Source organism: Dermacentor andersoni, chromosome 4, assembly GCF_023375885.2.
Source record: "Dermacentor andersoni chromosome 4, qqDerAnde1_hic_scaffold, whole genome shotgun sequence".
Lineage (NCBI taxonomy): Eukaryota > Metazoa > Arthropoda > Arachnida > Ixodida > Ixodidae > Dermacentor > Dermacentor andersoni.
The window spans coordinates 22,022,177-22,041,903 of NC_092817.1; the positions used below are offsets into that span (position 1 = coordinate 22,022,177).

A 19,727-nucleotide genomic window follows, 5' to 3' on the forward strand; every position below is an offset into this window, starting at 1 on the left:
TGCTAATTTCGACAGTTGTCTCTTGCTCTTTACACTTTTGAGCTCGCATATAATTCGTGTGTTCAATACAATATAGCTACATAAACACTCGTGGGTGAGTCTTCATCTCCACAGAATACTGGCTTCTCACGGCAGCGCTGTACCAGATTAATGAGACCCGAGCGAGACAGCTTTTCACGCAACTTTGTGGAACAATCCAAAACTTCTTTCCCGCTTCGCATATGCTTGTGCAATATTTCTGGGAAATTAACTAATGTGTCAGTGTAACCGCACATGTAAGTCCACAGGCCTGTGTGCCCCATCTTACCAAATAAAACATAGCGGATACGCAGCCATTCCCGCAGATGGTATGATTTTGATCAGCGGCCGATTTTGAGGAGGCCGGTAGGGCGTTGCTGGTGCCGCGTCGTCACGGCACAATTATAACAATTGGCAACGTCGACTTTAATGCCGGTGTCGGTGCTATCAGTACTGCCGGCTCCAAAGAAGCACGATTGAATACCGCGCAAGAAAAAAAGTACAGTGTACACCACCGATGCGAAGCTGACATTTTAAAGGGCCGCGACGGAAAGTGCTTCTGTTGCGACTTCAGAACTCTTGGCCGTCGCGACCGAATGTTTCTGTTGCGACGTCAGAATCGCTGTCGTAACGTCAGAAATGTCTGTCGCAACTTCAGAAACGTTAGGAACTTCTGTCGTACAACAGAAATTGCTGTAGTTGCAGCAGGAATTCCTGTGTCTTTTTCAACTGGGCAGGACCGGGAATCGGTTTGAAATTCGCAGCTAGCATATCGCAGTTTGGTCTGTGAATGTACCGAGGTGGTCACGCAATTTCTGTAGAGCTTGATAATGGCCCCAATTTAGCACTAGGGGCTAAATTGTCCGGATGTCGAACAATAAAAAGTTCCTCCCCAGTTCTATTCAAGCATTAAACTCGTATGCATGATACCATCCAGTATGGTTGCCACAAAGCTCCAGAATAAACCAGCTTTTGTGCCAAACAGGCGACCCTATATGGTGCCACTGTGTCCAGTATAAGCCAGTTTAGTTGCAAACAGGGCCCCTAAGACCCATTTCTGCTTGAACTGGTCGTGCCTATACCTGCTTGCATGCCAAACGGGACTCCGCTCAGCCCTGTTCATGTGTGAACTGGTCCAGTTTATACCTGTTTGCATGCCAAACGGGACCCCGTTCAGACCTGTTCGTGTGTAAACTGGTCCAGTTTATACCTGTTTGCATGCCAAACGGGACCCCGTTCAAACCTGTTCGTGTGTAAACTGGTCCTGTTTATACCTGTTTGTTGCTAAACAGGTCCCTGTTAAAACCAGTTTAAACCTGTATAACCCAGTTTGAATTTAAATAGGATTTTCCAATAGGGGAGGCCTTTGCCCTGCAGTGAGCATAACCAGGCTGATGATGATGATGACATATTTAAAAAAGAAATTCCTGTCTTGACATTGAGTTTTGTCGCACGAGTAACGTGCGCCTCTTGACATTCAAGAAAATTGCTTGAACTAAGAAAATAAAAAGAATTTTTTTTATCCAACTCGAAAAAAAATTGTAATAATTCGACAACCAATTATGTTCGCTCGTCTGCGTGACGTCACAGTGGGGCGAACTTCCTTCAATATCGGCGTCGCTCGGTGAACTGTATTTTTGAACGCGGAGGCACAGAAGGCAAGTGCATTGCGATATTGTGGGCGGAGCTTGCACTAAATTTTTAGGCTGTCCGTTGGGCTTACATTTTCTGTTTGTTTAATTTTATGTTCATGTTTCCGATCAGTCTCAGTCACTTAGTTGATAACCGTATCAAAGACAGCTGTTACGCTGCTGCTGGTAAGATTGAGGTTTCGGTTCCCAGTCGCTGGCCCCAGCGTCAAAAAAAAAAAAAGTGAATAGATAAGTAAATAAATAAAATGAGTAAAATAAACAAAATCTGAAGACTCGATCGTGTTCTGAATTTGATGGATGGCGAAGATTATGACTGCAACAATAATGATATCGCATTTCCATTTGTAACGTATTAATGTAAACTAAGTACTTTTTCCTCCATATAAAAACAACCCTTTGGTGGGGGATGGTGCCGTGTCCATAGGCACCGACGACGATCCATCGGGTGGCATGCGCCACCGTCCTTCTCCAGCTCTCGGAGGCAATGATGTTCGTTTTAAAGAAAAGTTTCTCTTTCTCGTTTTATGAGGCTTTACACAAAAGGTTCGCCTTCTGAAAGACTGACTGACAAACCACGTGTACAAGACGTGATCGAAATACGTTAAGAGTATTCGTTTCGCTTGCTACATGTGTTGTACGCTCCCATAGATGGAATATTGAAAGATTGAAAGTGATATCGAATTTCTGCACAGGCACATTTCCAGCAGCTTACACGCGACGGTGAAGCCTGCGACGTTTGTTCTTGAACTAAAGTATCTAAAGACAAATGCAGCGAGCACTTTTCTATTCTGGCATTTAGTCAAATGATCGTTCGAATTCCAGCCATGGGACAAGTAAAATTCACTTTGCCGGTCTAGCAGACTTGCTTACGAACTTCCCAGCTTGTAGAACGGGGCACTAAGTTCGCGTAGCATGTGCGCATGCTGGCACAAGTATATAGGCCTACGATCTAAAGGAAACGTCGAACCACGCAGAAACAGTGATCTAAAATAACAACGACAGTAGTTGTCAAAAAAAAAAGGAAAACAAGAGAACACGAGGTTACTGCGCTTGACCGAAGCTAATTTGACGTGACTAAAATCGACCTCCTGTTTTATCCGCACTGTTTCTATGACTTGGGGAAGAAGGTGAATGCTTTTCCTCAGCCCCCAGGGCCGTAAATTTGACAGGCGACACGACAAAGCTCAACACTGTGCAAAACACATACTACTGCAATCTATTGGGAAAAAGGAGTACTGACGACTCATTTTAGAAGAGTGTACTTCACTGAGGAGCGTGGCAACTCTCTCAAAATTGATTAAAATACGTAACAACGAGTTCTTCCTGCAAAATGAATTAGCGAAGATTCTTTCATTTGTTCAAACAGTGTCGAATAATGTCAAGGCTCTTTCATGCGGGCCCACCAGTGCCAGTAACGCCATGTACGCATCAGCGTCCTATAGCGTTCCGCTGTTCCCGCCAGGAAAGTACTAAGCACGCCGCTTTACAAAAAGGAAATGCAGACAGGATTGAATCCCAATAACCGTTCTGTTGCAAAAATACATCCAAAAGGGCATGCAGGTTTTTCAGAGTTTAGAGTCATAGTGGCTCCACTTTTTCTGACGAAGGCTGCACATAAGGCCAACACAAAGGATGATAGCGGCAGTGCGAGGGTTGTCACACGTGGGCATCAGTGAGACAGCTTGCCAAGGCAAGGGTGGCGGTGGCGCCGCTGAAGTCTCTCGCGAAGCTGAGGGCACTCTCCAATAGCCGCTGTCACACGCACAAGAAAGCGAACGCCACTCTTGTGACATGGCCAGCGACTGCTCGTCAGGGTGCCTGGTGCGTGCAGGCGCGGCGAATCGCGTCGTGCCTTCCCACCACCTGGCTTAGGCTCAGCTCGAGCCACTCCAGAAGCGCGAGGCTGCAGCTTGAAGTTCACGGCATGAACTGAGAGAAGGGCGAAATGCGTACGTACGCCAGACGTGCCTGTGGAAAAAGAAATAAAAAAAAAAAAATCACATGTGGAAATAAGAGAGAAACGTGAGACATTGAGGAGGCCGTTCGAACTAATTTGTAGTGTCGCTGACCTTCCACCGGTTGATTACAGTCAGCCAATGCAACTGAAGAAAAAAAAATGATTCGTTACGCCTCTGGAGGCAAGTGTGAAGCACTCGCGGGACAAAGGAGGAATGAGTGGACGGAGTTATTTGTGTTCTGTTTGCCTTTCGCGAATGTACCATAGACAAGAAATTGCGTTGCCCGGCGCAAACAGAAAGCGTTACAAATGAACTGGGCACAGCAAACCTCTATCGTGCCTCGGTAGAGACGTTAGGGCAGGCAAGTAGGTGGCTATTCCAGGTACAAACGACACGTAGGTAAATGAAGCACGTAAATGACACAAAGTATATTTTATCGTGGTAATGTATAAGCGCGAAAAATGTAAACCTGTAAGATTTACCAGTTCGCAGATCTGATCCGTAATCTATCTTTCTCGCAGTCTTCAATAATTCCGTGCGTAATTTTATAAAATTACAACCTCCAGCCTTTAAAACAGCACTTGGGCCAATGAGTGCGTAACCAACATAACGGTAAACAGCACAGTCCTGTCGTCTGTCCTGTGCTTTATTTGAGCGCTCTTTGTCCTTACGGCGGCCTTTAAAGAACTAAAATTGTCAATCGGGTTTACGTCTCAGACTCGAAGCGTCTCAACTGACCAATCATAGATAATCGACAGCGTTGGCAATTGATTTCATCCTTGAATTGCACCTCTCAGAAGAATCCTTAAATTATTTCGCACTGTGTGACATAAGTGCCAACTCAAACAGATAACCTGAGCTGCGTGGCGGAGAGTCACCACTTCCCTGCATGCCAGTGCAGTGCACGTGTAGCATTCATCATGGTGGCGACGTCGTTGCTGATCCCATACTACGGTTATGTTCTCGCACCAAGGAAGCTGTCTTTTCTGGCACTTTTGGTAGACGGCTGCGAACCTGCGTTAGAATCAAAAGAAACAAAAATCACACGGCAAACACAATGTCGACAAACGTACGGCAAAGGGGGCCCCGCGCAAGCGCCACACCTGTTGCCTTCGCCACGAGCGCTAAGGAATTGTCCATGAGAGCAATAATTCGCGGCTGATTGTTGCCATGCCGCCAAACACGGCAGGGCCACCGCGAACCTTGGTGTTGTATACAGACCAATTAAGGTTGTTGCAATCTCCTTTGAGGTTGATGGATGATGGTTATTGCTGCGTGGCATAACGCATGCATCTGAAAAAAGAAGGGGGGGAAAACATTTAGGACTGTAATAAAGCCATTATAAAGCCAAGGTGCGGTGAAGATCGAATGTGACTGGTAAGCCGACTTCGTACCGTAACGAGCAACCCCTTTTACAAACGGGAAATAGCTAACCGGGAAAGAAATACGCCAAGGCGCAGCTACTAGCTCACAAACGCTTTCGGATTAAGACAGCCAATAACAACACAGCAGTAAAAGTTTCGTTCCTGTCGAAGTTTCGGCGCGCATCCAAAAATGGAAAGGTATCCGGGCCCCAAGCGAAGAGTGCACGCCTCGATTGATGGCTGCATCCTCACTTACGCTGCGAAAGAATTCAGCTCTTGGCGGTTTTCGCGTCCTGAAACATCTGCGAGCACCATTCCCATCAGTTTCCGAGTATCACGACGATATTCTTTAAGGGTCCTCGAAGAACTTGCTTTTTCGAGCTATTGGTCAAGTAAAAGCGTATAGCCATAGACGTGACCTGTGGGCACTTCTACAAAGATCCGTTAAAGTATCGAAGTGGTGGGCTTGTGAATGCTCGCTGAGGCCGAGCACACGACGATTTCAATGAACAGACAAGCGCCAAACACTCGAGGGCTTTGAGTGAGCTAGGCACTTCTGTCTAGGGCGCTCGAGCGGAGAGCTTCCGAGAGCAAAGGAGGCACTTGAACATAACTGATGGGTCTTTTAGCTGCCCTTTTGAATTCTTAAAGGGGTTCTGGTTTACCCGATGTAATTCATTATTACCGACGATTGATTCGCGCATGCACAGTCATGTAACCACGTAAGCGCCACAGTCATGAACAGCGTACCTTCCACAGAGAAAACGATGTCGTATTATATACTCCTTACTCGTTTTGCAGTGCTCCGATGGAATGCTATAGACAGGAACATGACTTTGCATATTCTCTCCACTAAATACACAAATAGAGATTGAAGCAGCTATTCAGACGCAGAATTCGCAGAGCCATTGTTCTCACGTGATAATGACTTGTGATTGACTGGTACATCGTTTTTTTTTTCTTCATCCATGGCAATTGCGCACGGTTGCCGGCGATACTGAGCGGACATGACGGTAAATTCAGTAGTTGCTGACGTCAGCCTTAAAGCTTTATATGACGATGCATGACCAGTGAAGCCGTGGCACGGATGTGGATGCCAAAGGTATAACCGCCCGCGTGTACGTAAAGAGAAACAAAAGGACCTCTCGCCGAGCACTAACACGCAAATCCACTTACTCGGCGAAACGAGGGCACCGAGCTGTCGTCACAGTACGGGTTGGGTGCCAAGCCCGCGAGAGACGCTCCTTGACGGACGCAGCATGGAAACGGCGAGGCGAGCAGGCCCAACTGTCGGGCGCCGAGAAATTGCAGAAGCGCGCGATGACTCTTCGGCGGCGTTCTTTCCACGGCAGAACAATGCCATAGCCTTCTTATACAACAGCACGTGGTGACGTTGCCTCGGGGCGGTGCGATGCCGGAGCCAATGGGGAGAAGAGGGACACCCACTTCCTGTGAAGGCGAACGTGCATACGTTTACACCTCATCTGGTTACGCCGACCACAGAAGGCACGCGGCGCAATTGACGTGCGCAAAGAGCGTCTCACCTTCGCGCGACTCTTCACTTGACGCTATACGTGCCGAGGGCCGGTTTATGGCACACGTGGTCTCGACTGATCATCTGGCGCAAGTACAGCCGCCAAAGACAAGGAAAGAAAGCTGTGCGTGGTGGTTCATTGACTAAAAAGGCGTAAAAGATAGGTTGGCTTCGCCCTTACAAAAATTTATTTTGACAATTTATGAACTATCTACATATGCTTGACATAAAGTGTCTATGTCTATAGATGGACCGTGCAACTACGGCTTTAAACTTCTTGAGAATTACACTCTAAAACAAAATTACACCCTTTGGTTTGTATCTTACCACACAACAATAAACGTCATCTGTCTTGTCCGCATTTCTTTTCTTTAACGCTGCGAGCCCGGTACTTCTCAGTAACGAACGGCATGAGCGTTATCAGCATGACATTGCATTCCCGACAGGAAAATAGCGGGCGCGGCGCTTTTAAGAAAGGAAACGCAAGTAAGGCAGATGACGATTATCGTTGTGTGGCAGATATACACCCCAAAGGGTGTACCTTTGTCTAAGAGTGTAGTAGTACCTAGAGGGCTTATGCAGACAACCTGTGTAGGCGTCTACGAACCGCGATTAGAAAGAAAAAACAATAAATACCTTTTATACACATTTCTCAATGCAAGAGAGAGAGAGGAAGATATAAGGGAGGCAGAGATGTTAACCAGTCCAGCGTCTGCTTGGCTGCCCTACGCTGGGGGAAGGGAGAGAGGGGAGAGAGGATATAGAGACTTGCACAGACAGTCATTGAGTCAAAGCCGCTCGTGCAAACCGGACGTTCTCAATAAGCACAAAAGTGCCTTCAGTGCCTTCTGAGCCGATGATTGGTGCTCTGTTCACTCATTCTGTTCACTCAGAGGACGATCATCTAGTTTCCTCAATGTGTTGGACAAAGATTGTCTTTGCACTTGAAATTGAGGGCAGTGGCACAATAAGTGGTCAATGTTCTCCTCACATCCGCAAACATTACATGCAGGACTATCAGCCATCCCAGTTAGTGCTGAGTAAGCTTTCGTGAAGGCAACGTCCATTGAATATATACCTTATAGACTTCATATACTTTAATACATACATAGTCACAAGTTCAAGTCAGAAGAAGGCTAAGAACCCTATACTTGAAATTTATAGACAATATATAAAGAGTCTAAATTCATTTTTATTGGGATCGAACTTCGGAAAATGGCTACTTCAAAACCTATTCCATATAGGAGTACAACGCTCTATAAGTAATACTTGTAGCGCATATGGATTACTGGATTACTAACGGTCTAGTTAGCAGCAGTTTGTACCGTCGAAGCAACGGCGTCAATTTCGTAACACTCGTTCATTTTCGCGAGTCATTTCAGTAACCTGACATATACAAAGTCGATGATCCGGTTTGTGATCGACATAGTAAATTGATTGCATAGTAGTCAACTCCGTTTTACATTCTTGGCGCCTTAGAAGTAAAGTTTTATAGGCAACGTAGCGTTCAGGTGTAGGTGCTTTCTGTATACTCGCTTGTTCAGTCATATTAATTAAGTTAAATTCCGAGTCCGGACGTGTCAGAACCGTGATATTGTCACGTGGTCGTGACGTCAAAGAACACAGTAGCAAGACTGTGAAAGGCAAAATCTAGCTTTTATTGGGCGAACCTGTGCCCACAAAACAGGCTACACTTAAAGCACAACAAGAGCGGCGAACACAGTCGGCGATCGTCGTAAATCTGATCAGCGGGTCAAGCGTGTCGGCTTTTATAGAACAGTCGTCGAATGTTCCAGACTAATCGTTCGGACCCGCGTGCCTTCCACAAAGTTCTACACCATTCGCGTTACGCGATGAAATCAGATAACACAAGGTTCGGCGACAACAGAAAGCCGGGTAGAAGCATCGATAACTTTCCAGAAACTTCGGATACATGCAGGCGCGTTCCGCGCTGCGCGATTACAGTTGTTAAGGAGCGAAACGTGGTCGCCCGATAAAGATAAGTACACGTGTCAATATGATTATGAGGCACGTCGTACAGCGGGGGACTCCGGATTAAGTTCGAGCGGCTGGGGTTCTTTAACGTGCACCTAAGTCTATGTACACGAGTGCTTTTGCATTTCGCTTCCATCGCAATACCACCGCCGCGGCCGGTATGCCCAACCATTTGCCTATCAACATATCTCCCGGTTAAATTATATTTCTAGTTCATCATGCATTCTTTGTAGCAGTGTCATAGCACATACAAACGTAGGAAAAAAAAAACGGCAGGACAGAATGCTTTAACCTGTCCCTTCTTGATTATTTATTTTTCTTCTATTTATTTTTCTGCGAGTTGTATGCACGGTAACACCGCTGCTAATAATATCCGTCTGGCTTTTACTATATACTTCTTGTTCGTAACACGAGGTATTTTTTCCTACATTTTTCTTTTTAACACAAGCCTGTTGCTTAGACGTGTGCGAGCGCTGCTACTCTAAAGGTAGATTGTCGGCTTGCCGCACCCAGTTGCTTGCTGAAGTGCCCCAAGATGCAACAACATGGCCTACTACATGAAGATACCGTTCGAGCGCACTCTAAGAGAGGCAGGTCATCGAACGACCATGCTTGAAACCAAGACAACAAGCGGGCCCATAGGACGGTTAGCAAGACACAACTCAATCGCCGCTCCCGACACGTGGCATCGTGTTCGGACGTCATGCAGAAAAACCCCCAAACATTTCCTGGTTTTGACGCCGAATCTTGGCGCCCCTCTAACCGGCGTGCTAACTGGCGATCAGGGGTTCTCACGCCAGAGCAGAATCCATCATGACAGACAACATCGTCACCCTACGGAAGTGGCGACGGCAACGAATGAGTCCCGACAGAGCGCGATCACCGCTGCTGGTGAAATGCGTACGTAATGGGAGTTAACACCAAGTGTACATCACTTATCGTGAGAATGCGCAGGGCGAAGGATATTCCGGGCAAGCACCGGCCCGAGGCCCTGACATCCTCGGAGGAATGGGTATGTGCGGCCACTGGCTGACCTTACACATAGGAGAGACACATATATGAGTGCTGCAGATGTTAGCCTAACGAAAAGACTGGTATGCTACACCAGATGATAAGGTTGAAGACTGACAAAAAAAAAAAAAGCTTCCCTTCGCATGTGACGCTCTATAATAAATCATACTTAGCCCGATCACCATTCCTCTTACCACACCTTCAAGTATAGGCCTGGAGCCACCACTTATATGTGTTTTCTGATCTCTGGTCTGTTCGCAGATGCTATCGCCCGCCACGCGGAAGTCTGAGCTAATTAAAGAAACTGCTAAAACTGAACGTTTGCAGCTGAAAGAACGACGAACTGAGTAGGCAGAAATAAATGGTTCACGTCAGTGTTGTCGTGATTATTATCATTATTATTATCATCATCATGATCATTAACAAGGGTCATATACTAAAGCCTAACCATCTCGTCGTTTTTCTTGTTAATGGTCGGCCTCAGCTCATATATTCGACTATGGTTCACTTCCCATTCCTTGATGCCGCCAATCTATCGCACTAAGTATGATACTGCATGTATAGAGCAAATAAATCGTAGCCTAAAATAAGCCCATAAAATGTTATGCAGTTACTTTTCCCACGATGCCTCACTGCCAGAAGTTCGTTGGCCAGAACGTCGTTGACATGACGGGCACGTACAGTACACAAATGGTGCATTATTCTCGCTGTCCCGTCGGCGAACACTGGAGATCACTTCCCGTACGCCTGCTAGCGTGTGCTTTGCCCTTAAAACTTCGTTTCAGTAATGAGCGCTGCCGCCCCGTTTCGCGATCCAGAGCTATATTAGAAGGCCAACTTAACGTGCTATACGCATGCGCTAAGACTTTAGTTGGTCGGAAGGACTGCCAACTTGGGAATCTCCTGGACGACCTGCATCTTCGCAGCAAGAAATAGAAGACATCGATACATAGCCGTGCGTTCATATTGGGGGGAGGGGGCGGAGGGTGGATTTGGTTTTTGTGTTCTCAGCGTTCTCAAAGCTTTTGTGAGCTGAGGTATAGATCAGGCAACGTCAGCTGTACGCTGCTAATGCCCCAACCACTGGCACGCGCCGAAAGCTTCGGCGCGCGCTGGCAAGCGAACGCGCCGCTTCGCTTCGGCTGGAGGGAAAGGGCGCGCAACCACTGGAGACAAGCTCCGACGCACGCCGAAGCTCGCTCCTCGGCTGCGGCGCACTGTTGCTGGACTATTCCGTCTTCATCCGTCAAAGTCCGGCCTAAAACATCCTGCTGTAAACTAAGCTTGAAAGAATAAGTTAGTGATCTGTACGCGCTTTTAGATATAAAAAACACGTTTGAATAATGAATATACACCTGCCGCAACAGTTTTTTTATTTTTGAAGTAACAATAGTGTACAAAATATCGACATCAGCGCTCGCGCGTCGTCTGTCTGCAAGATCGCTTTGCAAACACCTGCACGACGATGCCATATATCAAAAACTGTTGCACCATTTCATTTTTTGGTAGCTTATTGCACAGCCAACTATGTAAGAATTAGGCGTGCAATGTATAACTGAAAAAAATCTGTGTTGGAAATATTGCCACGTAGTAGTGACGGTAAATAAATAGTGCCGGCTCAATCGCAACGATAGCGGCGTGCAATGTCGGCAATCGTAGAAAATCTCATCTGCGGGTCAAGCGCGTCGGTTTGCATACGTCAGTCGTCGAAAGTTACAGCCTATTCGCTGGTGCCCGCGCGCCTTCCAGAAACTACGACACAATTCGTGTCGCGTATGCAATCAGATTGGCAAGGTTCGTCGACAACAGACAGAACCATCGATAACATTCGCGAAACTTCCGATACGTTCAGGCGCATCCTGCACCGAGCGATAACGTTTAACATGTTTTAGCCGGTGAAATACGGTAACCGGATACAGATAAAGCATCCGTGTCAATATAATTATGCTTGTAGGTGCATGAGAGAAACGTGAACAAGTGGGTTCTGAGAAAATCAGCAAAACAGAATTGAAACACCTGTAGCACTCAAAAAAAAAAAAAAAAACTAGAATAGCTAAAATGGATGCAATTCGTATCTTGTCTCCCCCCATTCTTGATTCTGCCAAATCTAGCCCATGGAGCACCTCTATTATTCTAGGTTGTTTTGATGCATCAACACCGCATCTGGAGGCCTTCACATTGAGTGTATTGCTACAAAACATTTTCACAGTGTAAGGGCCATGTTCTATTGTAACTGGTTTCCACATATCAAGTTTGCCTTTCTTTACATTAATCAAATGACATACCTTCAGATAATACAAGCTTGAGAATTAGAGGGTTTTAATAGGAGTCTTTCGTTGCCCTTTGCGAAGTCGTACTATTGAAGCACTTATTCGAATGTATGGGAGCAGCTCATTTGCATAGTATAAGAAATATATAAACAGGTTATTTTCACAATTTATACACTTCGTCACCACAAAAAGAAAAATTGCAGTTTATTGTTTTCAGCCTGCTATGATGTTTTGACTGAGAAAGATATATTCAATTTGTTCTGCGAGGCACGCAATAATTGCTGTGGCATATTATTTTATTGCACAACACTGCATACAGTAGCCAGCCATTATTAAAGCTCAGAAGAAATGAATAGCACAATGCATATGATCAGGCACATAGCATATTATTGCACTTTCTTAATTCATGCCAGAACAACGACCACAGGCGTCCTTCTCCAACAAGGTCAGCATCCATCGTGCCTCCTTACCATCGGGCTTCACACCCTCAGCACGTTCAACCTCAGCTTTGTGGTGTTTAAAACAACCTCAAGTGCGTCTTACGGTTCCAGGGATAAGAAAGAAGACTGTCCTGCCTACCTTGGCCTTGAAGCAAGCAGCTCTGGATTGTTTGCACACTTTCTACTTTGACCGAGTCCACATATATACAGATGGTTCTTCCACTCAGACCAGCTCCACCAGCGCAGTGGTCATACCATCACTATCACTAAGCATCCAATACAAGATTTCTCACTTGACAACATCGACCGGTTCGGAGCTTGTTGTCCTCCAAGGTGCCGTTGATTATATTAATAACCAACCGGCTAATCGGTGGGCAATATTCTGCGATTCAAAGGCGGCCTTACAATGTCTTCTGTCATCTCTCCATCGCGGGTCATGTGAACAACTCGTGTCGGAGATACGAGAAATGCACCATCACATGATCATGAAAGGACACGACGTCGTGTTTCAGTGGCTGCCTGGTCATTGCGGTATCTCCGGCAACGACCTCACTGACGAAGCTGCTAGGAAAGCCCACGAAGGAGCAACCCTTATTTCTGTACCTTTATCGCGGACCGACACAGCCCAACACTTAGGCAAGCTAGCACACTCTTTTGACATTGGAAAACTGGCACACACCTGAATTCACTCAACATCGATTGCATTCCCTCGATCCCTCTATGCAACTGCGGCTGTTACCTTTCATTTATCATTTTCTCTCTCTCTTCTTAATTCATGCCCTTTTTTTAATTGCACAAAAGCTACTGCACTAAAATAGTATACTAGTACATACTTAAAAAGCAAAATTTTATACTACGATAATAGTCAATCATTCAAATTTTTATTGTAGTGCCCAGGAACAGCTAGAGAGCCTTTGTACTGGTGCACTTAACGAGCACTACGTGAGACAAAATGTAGAGAAAACATGAATGCAGTAGACAAAAAAATTGAAGATAGAGAAACAAATAGGGAAAAAAGGAAACGCGGAAAAGTAAAAGGGAGTTAATCCTACGTGATTATTTACAGATACACAAAACACAGGAAATGAACTCTGAAGTATGTTTTGGAGTCGAGTCTTATTAGCACAATCTTGTAACAAGCCCAGGCAACGAATGTGGAATGCTACCTGGTATACTGTTGCGGCACAAACAAATGCATATGATCAAGAAGCTTTAAGGAATGTATAATGTCATGGACCACCTTATACAGGAACAAAAGGTGCAGGAACAAAGGCTCAACTGTGGTCGCCAGAATGGCAAAAGTGGTGCTTGAAGATAGACATCAATTTATTCTGGATGGGTTCAATGAGGTCAGAATTAGATTTGCTCATTGCACCCCCCTCCTACAGAGGCATACTCTAGTAGTTGGAGGCACACAGCAGAATTTCAGAAACACAACAGGTGAGTGAAAATCATGCAATATACGTCATGCAATTCCAAGAGCGTGAAGGGCATCTTGTGTAATTATCTATGTGAAGAGAAGCTTAGCATTTTGTCGAAGTACACACCAAAATCTTTCATTTCATCGACCCTAAGGAGTGGAGCATCACGTAGGGTGTATCAAAATTTCACATGGTGCGTTTTGTGCATATAACTTAATGCCATAGTGTTGGAAGCATTTAAGAGTACTTATTGTTTCTGCACCAGTTCGAGAGTGAAAAAATGTCTTTTTGGAAGTCGATGCAGTAGTGAACACTGTTGACAGTCTGAAATAGTCTGAAAGTCTGAAATGTCGGCACACAAAGTCATGCTGTTCATTTATTAAAATGATCTTAGCACTAACAGAAAGCGAGGAATCCCATATTGATTCAAAAACCTGACGCACTGAAGTGGATAGATATAGGTCGGCAGTTAGTAACTGCACATCTAGCACCTGATTTGTGCATGGGCAATGTTCATGCTACCTTCCGAGTGCTAGAAAAGGTACTAGACTTTAGGGAACTATTGAAGATGCTTGTGAGAACGAGGAACAAGTATGCTTCCATACATCTTAACCCTTTCAGACACCACTTTATCCCGTTGATTGAAAAGTTGCTTTCACCACATCTCTTGCATCCTCAGAATCGTAGAAAGTGTACAGCCGCAGCAAATATTAAGAATTTTCAATAGTTTAGAGAGTTTTGTAAAGTTTACAAAATTTCGACTCCATGCGAAAACTCACTACAGGAACACAAAATATGAAAACATGTACTATTTCGTGTTTTGAAAAGCTTGAAAAGCACTTATCCAGCCACTTGACAATTATGCCTGGTGCACGACATTGTAAAAAACAATGAAAGAAGTGAACCCGCTACATACAACATACTGACACAGAGTGACAACACCCAGCCGTCTACCTTCCCACTCATTTTGTTAAAACATTCTGCACATTATTCAAAATTGCAGCACAGTTCCAATAATAAGTGTTTCAAGATGTATGAAACACATTTTAAATACCATTACTTTCATCAGTGCTTTTGCTATTGATGCACGCTCCTGCTGTGCCCAATTGTGTAGACAGCGTCTCAAAGGGTTAAGCTCTGTGGAGGAAATACCATCAACACCACAAGAAAGGGAAAGTTTAAGGCACTTCATATACTTGGAAACGAGCTTGTCATTGACTGTTAGCATACACTGCGCCAGACTGAGAAGGAAGGTTACTTGAAGCATATTTCACACCATATAGCAAACAGAAATGTTCTGCAAAGGCATCAGCAGTGTTCGAGACAACACCACTATGTTCATGAAGAAGACGTACATCTTTGGCACTCCTTTTAGAAGAGAGAGCCCACAAAGCTCCAGAAATATTTTGAATTATGTGTCACGCTGGCTTCAACACAATCAATGTGGTCAAAGTGATGATTCTAATAATAATAATAATAATAATAATAATAATAATGATAATAATAATAATAATAATAACCTTAGTGCTAACTTGGCACACTAGACTAAAAAGAAGCCTGATGCCTGTATGTTAGAGCATCTGATAACCAGACATCCAAAGCAGGAATTTGCAGGATGCAGAAGACACTTCCTTCCCCTCCACGTGCACACACACTTGCTCAATAACACAGCACGGCACACACGCACACATTCAACAGGTGCACAACACACAGGAGTGCCAATGAAGTCTGGTTCCAAGGAAGGAGAATCCAAATCACCAGGGGGGTGGAGAGAAAGCTCTGCATGCCAGATATAATCATGGAGTTGTGGTGTCGGGCCATAGAGGCGTGATGAGGGCTCAGGCTGTGCTGACCACTTGTTCAGACGAACTGAAGAAAGATTAGTGCTGTCCAGAGAGACGTGCAGTATAGACTAGTGCAATGTTGCGTTGGTATTGCAGGGTGTGCTACTTGAGGGGTTTGAGGCAATCGTCGAAGGCTGGCATGAGCTTGTGACAACCGAAAAGACGGGAGTAAAGGGTGCGTATTGTCCGGCGCTGAACAAGCTTAAGCTTGTTAGCGTCGCGAGTTTGGTACGGGAACTATACTGATGAGCAGTACTCAAGTCATGACAGAACGATAGAAGTGTAGAGTGCTCGGAAAACCTTAGGTCATCAGGGAAGGGAGACACGGGACAAAAACCCAAGAAAGGGCCGGTGCTTACATACAGTGCTGGTGACATATGCGGAAAAGTTGAGAGAACAGCTAAATGCTACACCCAGAATGGGAAGGGCCCGAACAGTCTTTATAGAAGTGCCTCCAAGGAAGAAGGTTGGACGTGCAGCAGTTTCGTTGTAGCCGATACGCATGGCAGCACTTTTTACGGTGCTACTACAAAGTTTGATATTGTAGGCCCAGTCGTTCACCTTTACGGAATGTATTTATTGTAAGCACGTATGCTGTGCATCGGCATATTGTTGTTGTGGAAGCGTTAACTTGTTAATCAAACACATTCTGCGCAGATGCATTAGTAACTTGGTTTTGAGTAGATCTTTGTCCTGACTACAATTTATAGTATCGCAGCAAGAAACATTTTAGTAGGGGCTGAAGGCATACTGACTGCACAAAACACTGATGACACCTTTTCACCTTCCCCACAATGCACTCACACCATCTACACTTTCCATAAGCAAAAAGTGAGATAAAAAATCAATTACAGTTTCATTGACTCAGTACTTGCTGCTCCTGAAGCGGGCATCGAATCGTGGTATACGCTGCTACATGCATAGGTCTTGCATGATGCAGGTCCTGCTATGCACTGCACACAGGGCACACGTTGCAAACAGATAATTTCTTTTTGCAGTGCTCAACTATAACGACACACTGACTCAAACATGACTGCGTTGTCACGTATGCTTCAGTGCGTCAGTGTTCTTGATTGCATCACGAGCGATTTATGCCCAACTAGCCCAAAAGACGGACGCACTAGAAAGAAGTGAGTGAATGAGTACAGTGAACTTGTACTGAACTGGATTCACATGCCGAATAGAAGAGCGCAGTGTCAGCTGAAACAGGCGGCACGGCTGATTATGTAAGTACTTCCAATAGTTCGGCTACTAGTGTATTTCGCTTTCGGAAGTTATCTTTACCACTGGAAACAGCGCAGAGCTTGCCCGTTAAACTTGAGTCAACCGACACCACACGAAACACGCCGCGGTTGACCAACCCAACTTCCACACGGTTCATTCACCACATCACAGGTCACACGAAGTCAAGAGTGCCATATTTTAAATCACTGCAGCACCAAACGGACCTGAAAATTCATTTCCTTCGACAGAGTTTCTCAGGTGAGTTCGTTCACTCGCCAGTTACGAACTCGATGGACGCGCTAGGCCTACGCGTAACGTAAACAACATCGGCGATAGGCGAGTGTTGATTATCCAGACTTCGGAGCTCGTAAACGTGTTTCCATTCGTTTTGAGCACGACAATATGCACATACAACAAGCACAGACGTTGCGGCAATCGTGATTCGGTTGGCTGTTTTAGCAGACGATCGTACCGAGCCCGGCGGAACCCAGTGGGCAGGTTGGATTAGTCGGCGTCGTTCGAAGTCGCTTCGGATCCACGTCGCACTGCCACAACCCACGGTCGTCGGTCGGTTGATCGTGTCGTTGTCGGCCTACTATTACAACACTGTCTTTCAGGAACACTGTCGCGCGCGTCGTGCGTCCAAAACACTCGGACGATCGTTGGTGCCGGCGTCTCCGCACGGTCGGCCATTACAGGCCTAGCAGCCAGAGGCTCCGCAGCCTCCGATTGGTTGACGCCTGCGAGGCGTCGCAGCCTCCCATTGGTGCACGCCGGCGCAGCTTCGCCGCGCGCCGGCAAACTTCTAGCATCGGCAGTAGACATAATCGCTGCGCGACGTTCCGCTTCAGCGAGTTCCCGACCGACGCTTTGACGCATTTGACCCTTCGGCGCGCGCCGAAGCTTTCCAGCGCGTGCCAGTGGTTGGGGCATAAGTCCCACACAGGTCGCGTGCTTTGATCGCGAATTGCACTTGACGCCAAGTACAAGAAAGAGCGGTCGTGCGTGAAGTACTAAAGGGTATACGCTCACTGAAGAAGCATGTATGCATAAATTAGGTGAAATAAAGCTAATCTCAATTTTGCGCGTCAAATAGAAGGCTTTGTTGCATGTCAAAGCCAAAAGTGTAGCTCGGGAAAAGGCTAGCACAATTTGAACCGCGATTTTTCCAGAGCATGACGACTCCAGCGTAAAAATGGAGACCCCATGGCTCGTGGCAAAGGAAAAAAAAAATGTCGTGGGTCGGGCGAAGTGGTAAAAAGATGAAAGCAGATTGAGAAATTATGTAGGGGAACGGCATGCGTCAGCGCTAAAGCAGTTACGCGGGGCGGCGCGTCCGTCAAACTTGCTGACCTCCTCTAATTTCTTTCCCACACTTTCCTCGAACGCGCGCGCATAAATGAATCTGCGATCAATGCCGTGCATGAGCGGCGACAGAACCCTTGGTTTCAGCCGGATCAGCCCATCGATATTCCGAAGCTCAGAAAAAAAAAAAAAAGAGGAAACGGGGAGGGGGGAGACGGCGGTTCTCAGTTCTTCGGCAGGTGTGACCACGGCGCAAAGGCTCCTGGTTCTTACGTTGCAGTTGTGTGCGGCGAAATCCAATGCTTGAGGGCCGAGTATAGTATAGTCAACCCAAGTCAGCGCGCCGAGCCGCGAACGCACGAACCGGAATACTGCTGGCTCACTCAGGGAAAGTTGCGACAGGGAGCACACGACGATGGCGCACGTGTTTCGGGTCGCTGCTTTCACCTTGCGTGGACTCGGTCCTGCAAGAGAGAGAGAGAGAGAGAGAGAGGCCGCAATGCTGTGAAAGTTATTAGGGTTGTATGCACAAAAACGATCTCAGGGACAAGAAATAAAAAAGAGCTAGGAGACAAATACCACAAGGGGGAGGAGGGAGGAGGGGGGCCACAAGAATCTAGCAAACTGTGATCGCCCGATGCAAAGGGCTTCGGCCCTCATCATCACCGTCGTCGTCATCATCATCGTGCCTGCCTGCTCTATAAAGGAAAGCGTAACATGCTATCTGATCGGGTAACAACGCAAATGCAGGACAAAGGACAAAGTAACACGTTGCATTGTCCTGCGCTCAGCATTTGCTTCGTTACCCCATCGCCATTTAAAATCCCCAAATAGCCGATTTCGTCACGCTTTTAAGTAGCACAGAAAAAAGATGGTGGGTGAAGAATAGGAGAGATATTGAAAATGTTGACACGCATACATTATGCCCCCCTCCTCCCTTATGTATAGTATTAAGTTACGAAGAGCAAATAGACTGAAAGAAAAAGGGTCTGCTACATAGATACACACGCGCGCTACAATATAAAATGGACGTGATTGACAGCAACACAGGAACGGGACATGCATCTGCATCACACATAACAGAGCGGCACTCAACGTCGGACTGTCTTCAAGTCAAGCACTGTACACTCGTCTCGGTTTCGTGCTGTAAGCCGAGTAGGCGGCATTCCGTATGGCACGCGCTCAGCGGTAAAGAACATGCTGCTGAGTTTCCGACCACGAGGGGCGTATGTAACTACCTGCGATCGCTTACGAGTTCTGGACGGTAAATAACCGAAATTCCATGTCGCTGGTTCTCGGCCGGTAAGAGCAGCGTTATGCCAGCGGGAGGACGCGCTTATGAACCCTGTGACGTGGCGATGACGTACCACTGAAGGGCGCCAAGGCGCGCACACCGTCACGTGCAGGACAGATGCTGACATGCGACCCGGGGCGCGTTGTGCGTGTACTCCGATGCGGTCGAGTCACCAGCGCTAAATACAGCGAGCGTTGACGCGATGGTGAGAAACTAAGGTGACGCAAACGTATTCGTGTAGGGTGTGGGCCGGGTCAGAGAACCAATGCCACAGAAAAGGCGTCTGCCAACACCTGTGTTCTAGATATTGTAAGTGCTGAAAATATAGTACACGACCCCTCTTCTTGCTGATCTCTCTCTCTCTATATATATATATACATATATATATATATATATA

At 46.2% G+C, this 19,727-nt stretch overlaps 1 long non-coding RNA gene across 1 annotated transcript; it reads right to left on the minus strand.

Annotated features, from left to right (window-relative positions):
- Positions 1 to 3,178: 3,178 nt before the first annotated feature.
- Positions 3,179 to 6,520, minus strand: LOC126536023 (uncharacterized). Its single transcript, XR_008613594.1, has 2 exons — positions 6,169 to 6,520; positions 3,179 to 4,921 (listed from the first exon to the last, which is right to left on the minus strand). It is a non-coding gene; the product is annotated as an uncharacterized lncRNA (long non-coding RNA).
- Between the last annotated feature and the right edge of the window lie 13,207 nt (positions 6,521 to 19,727).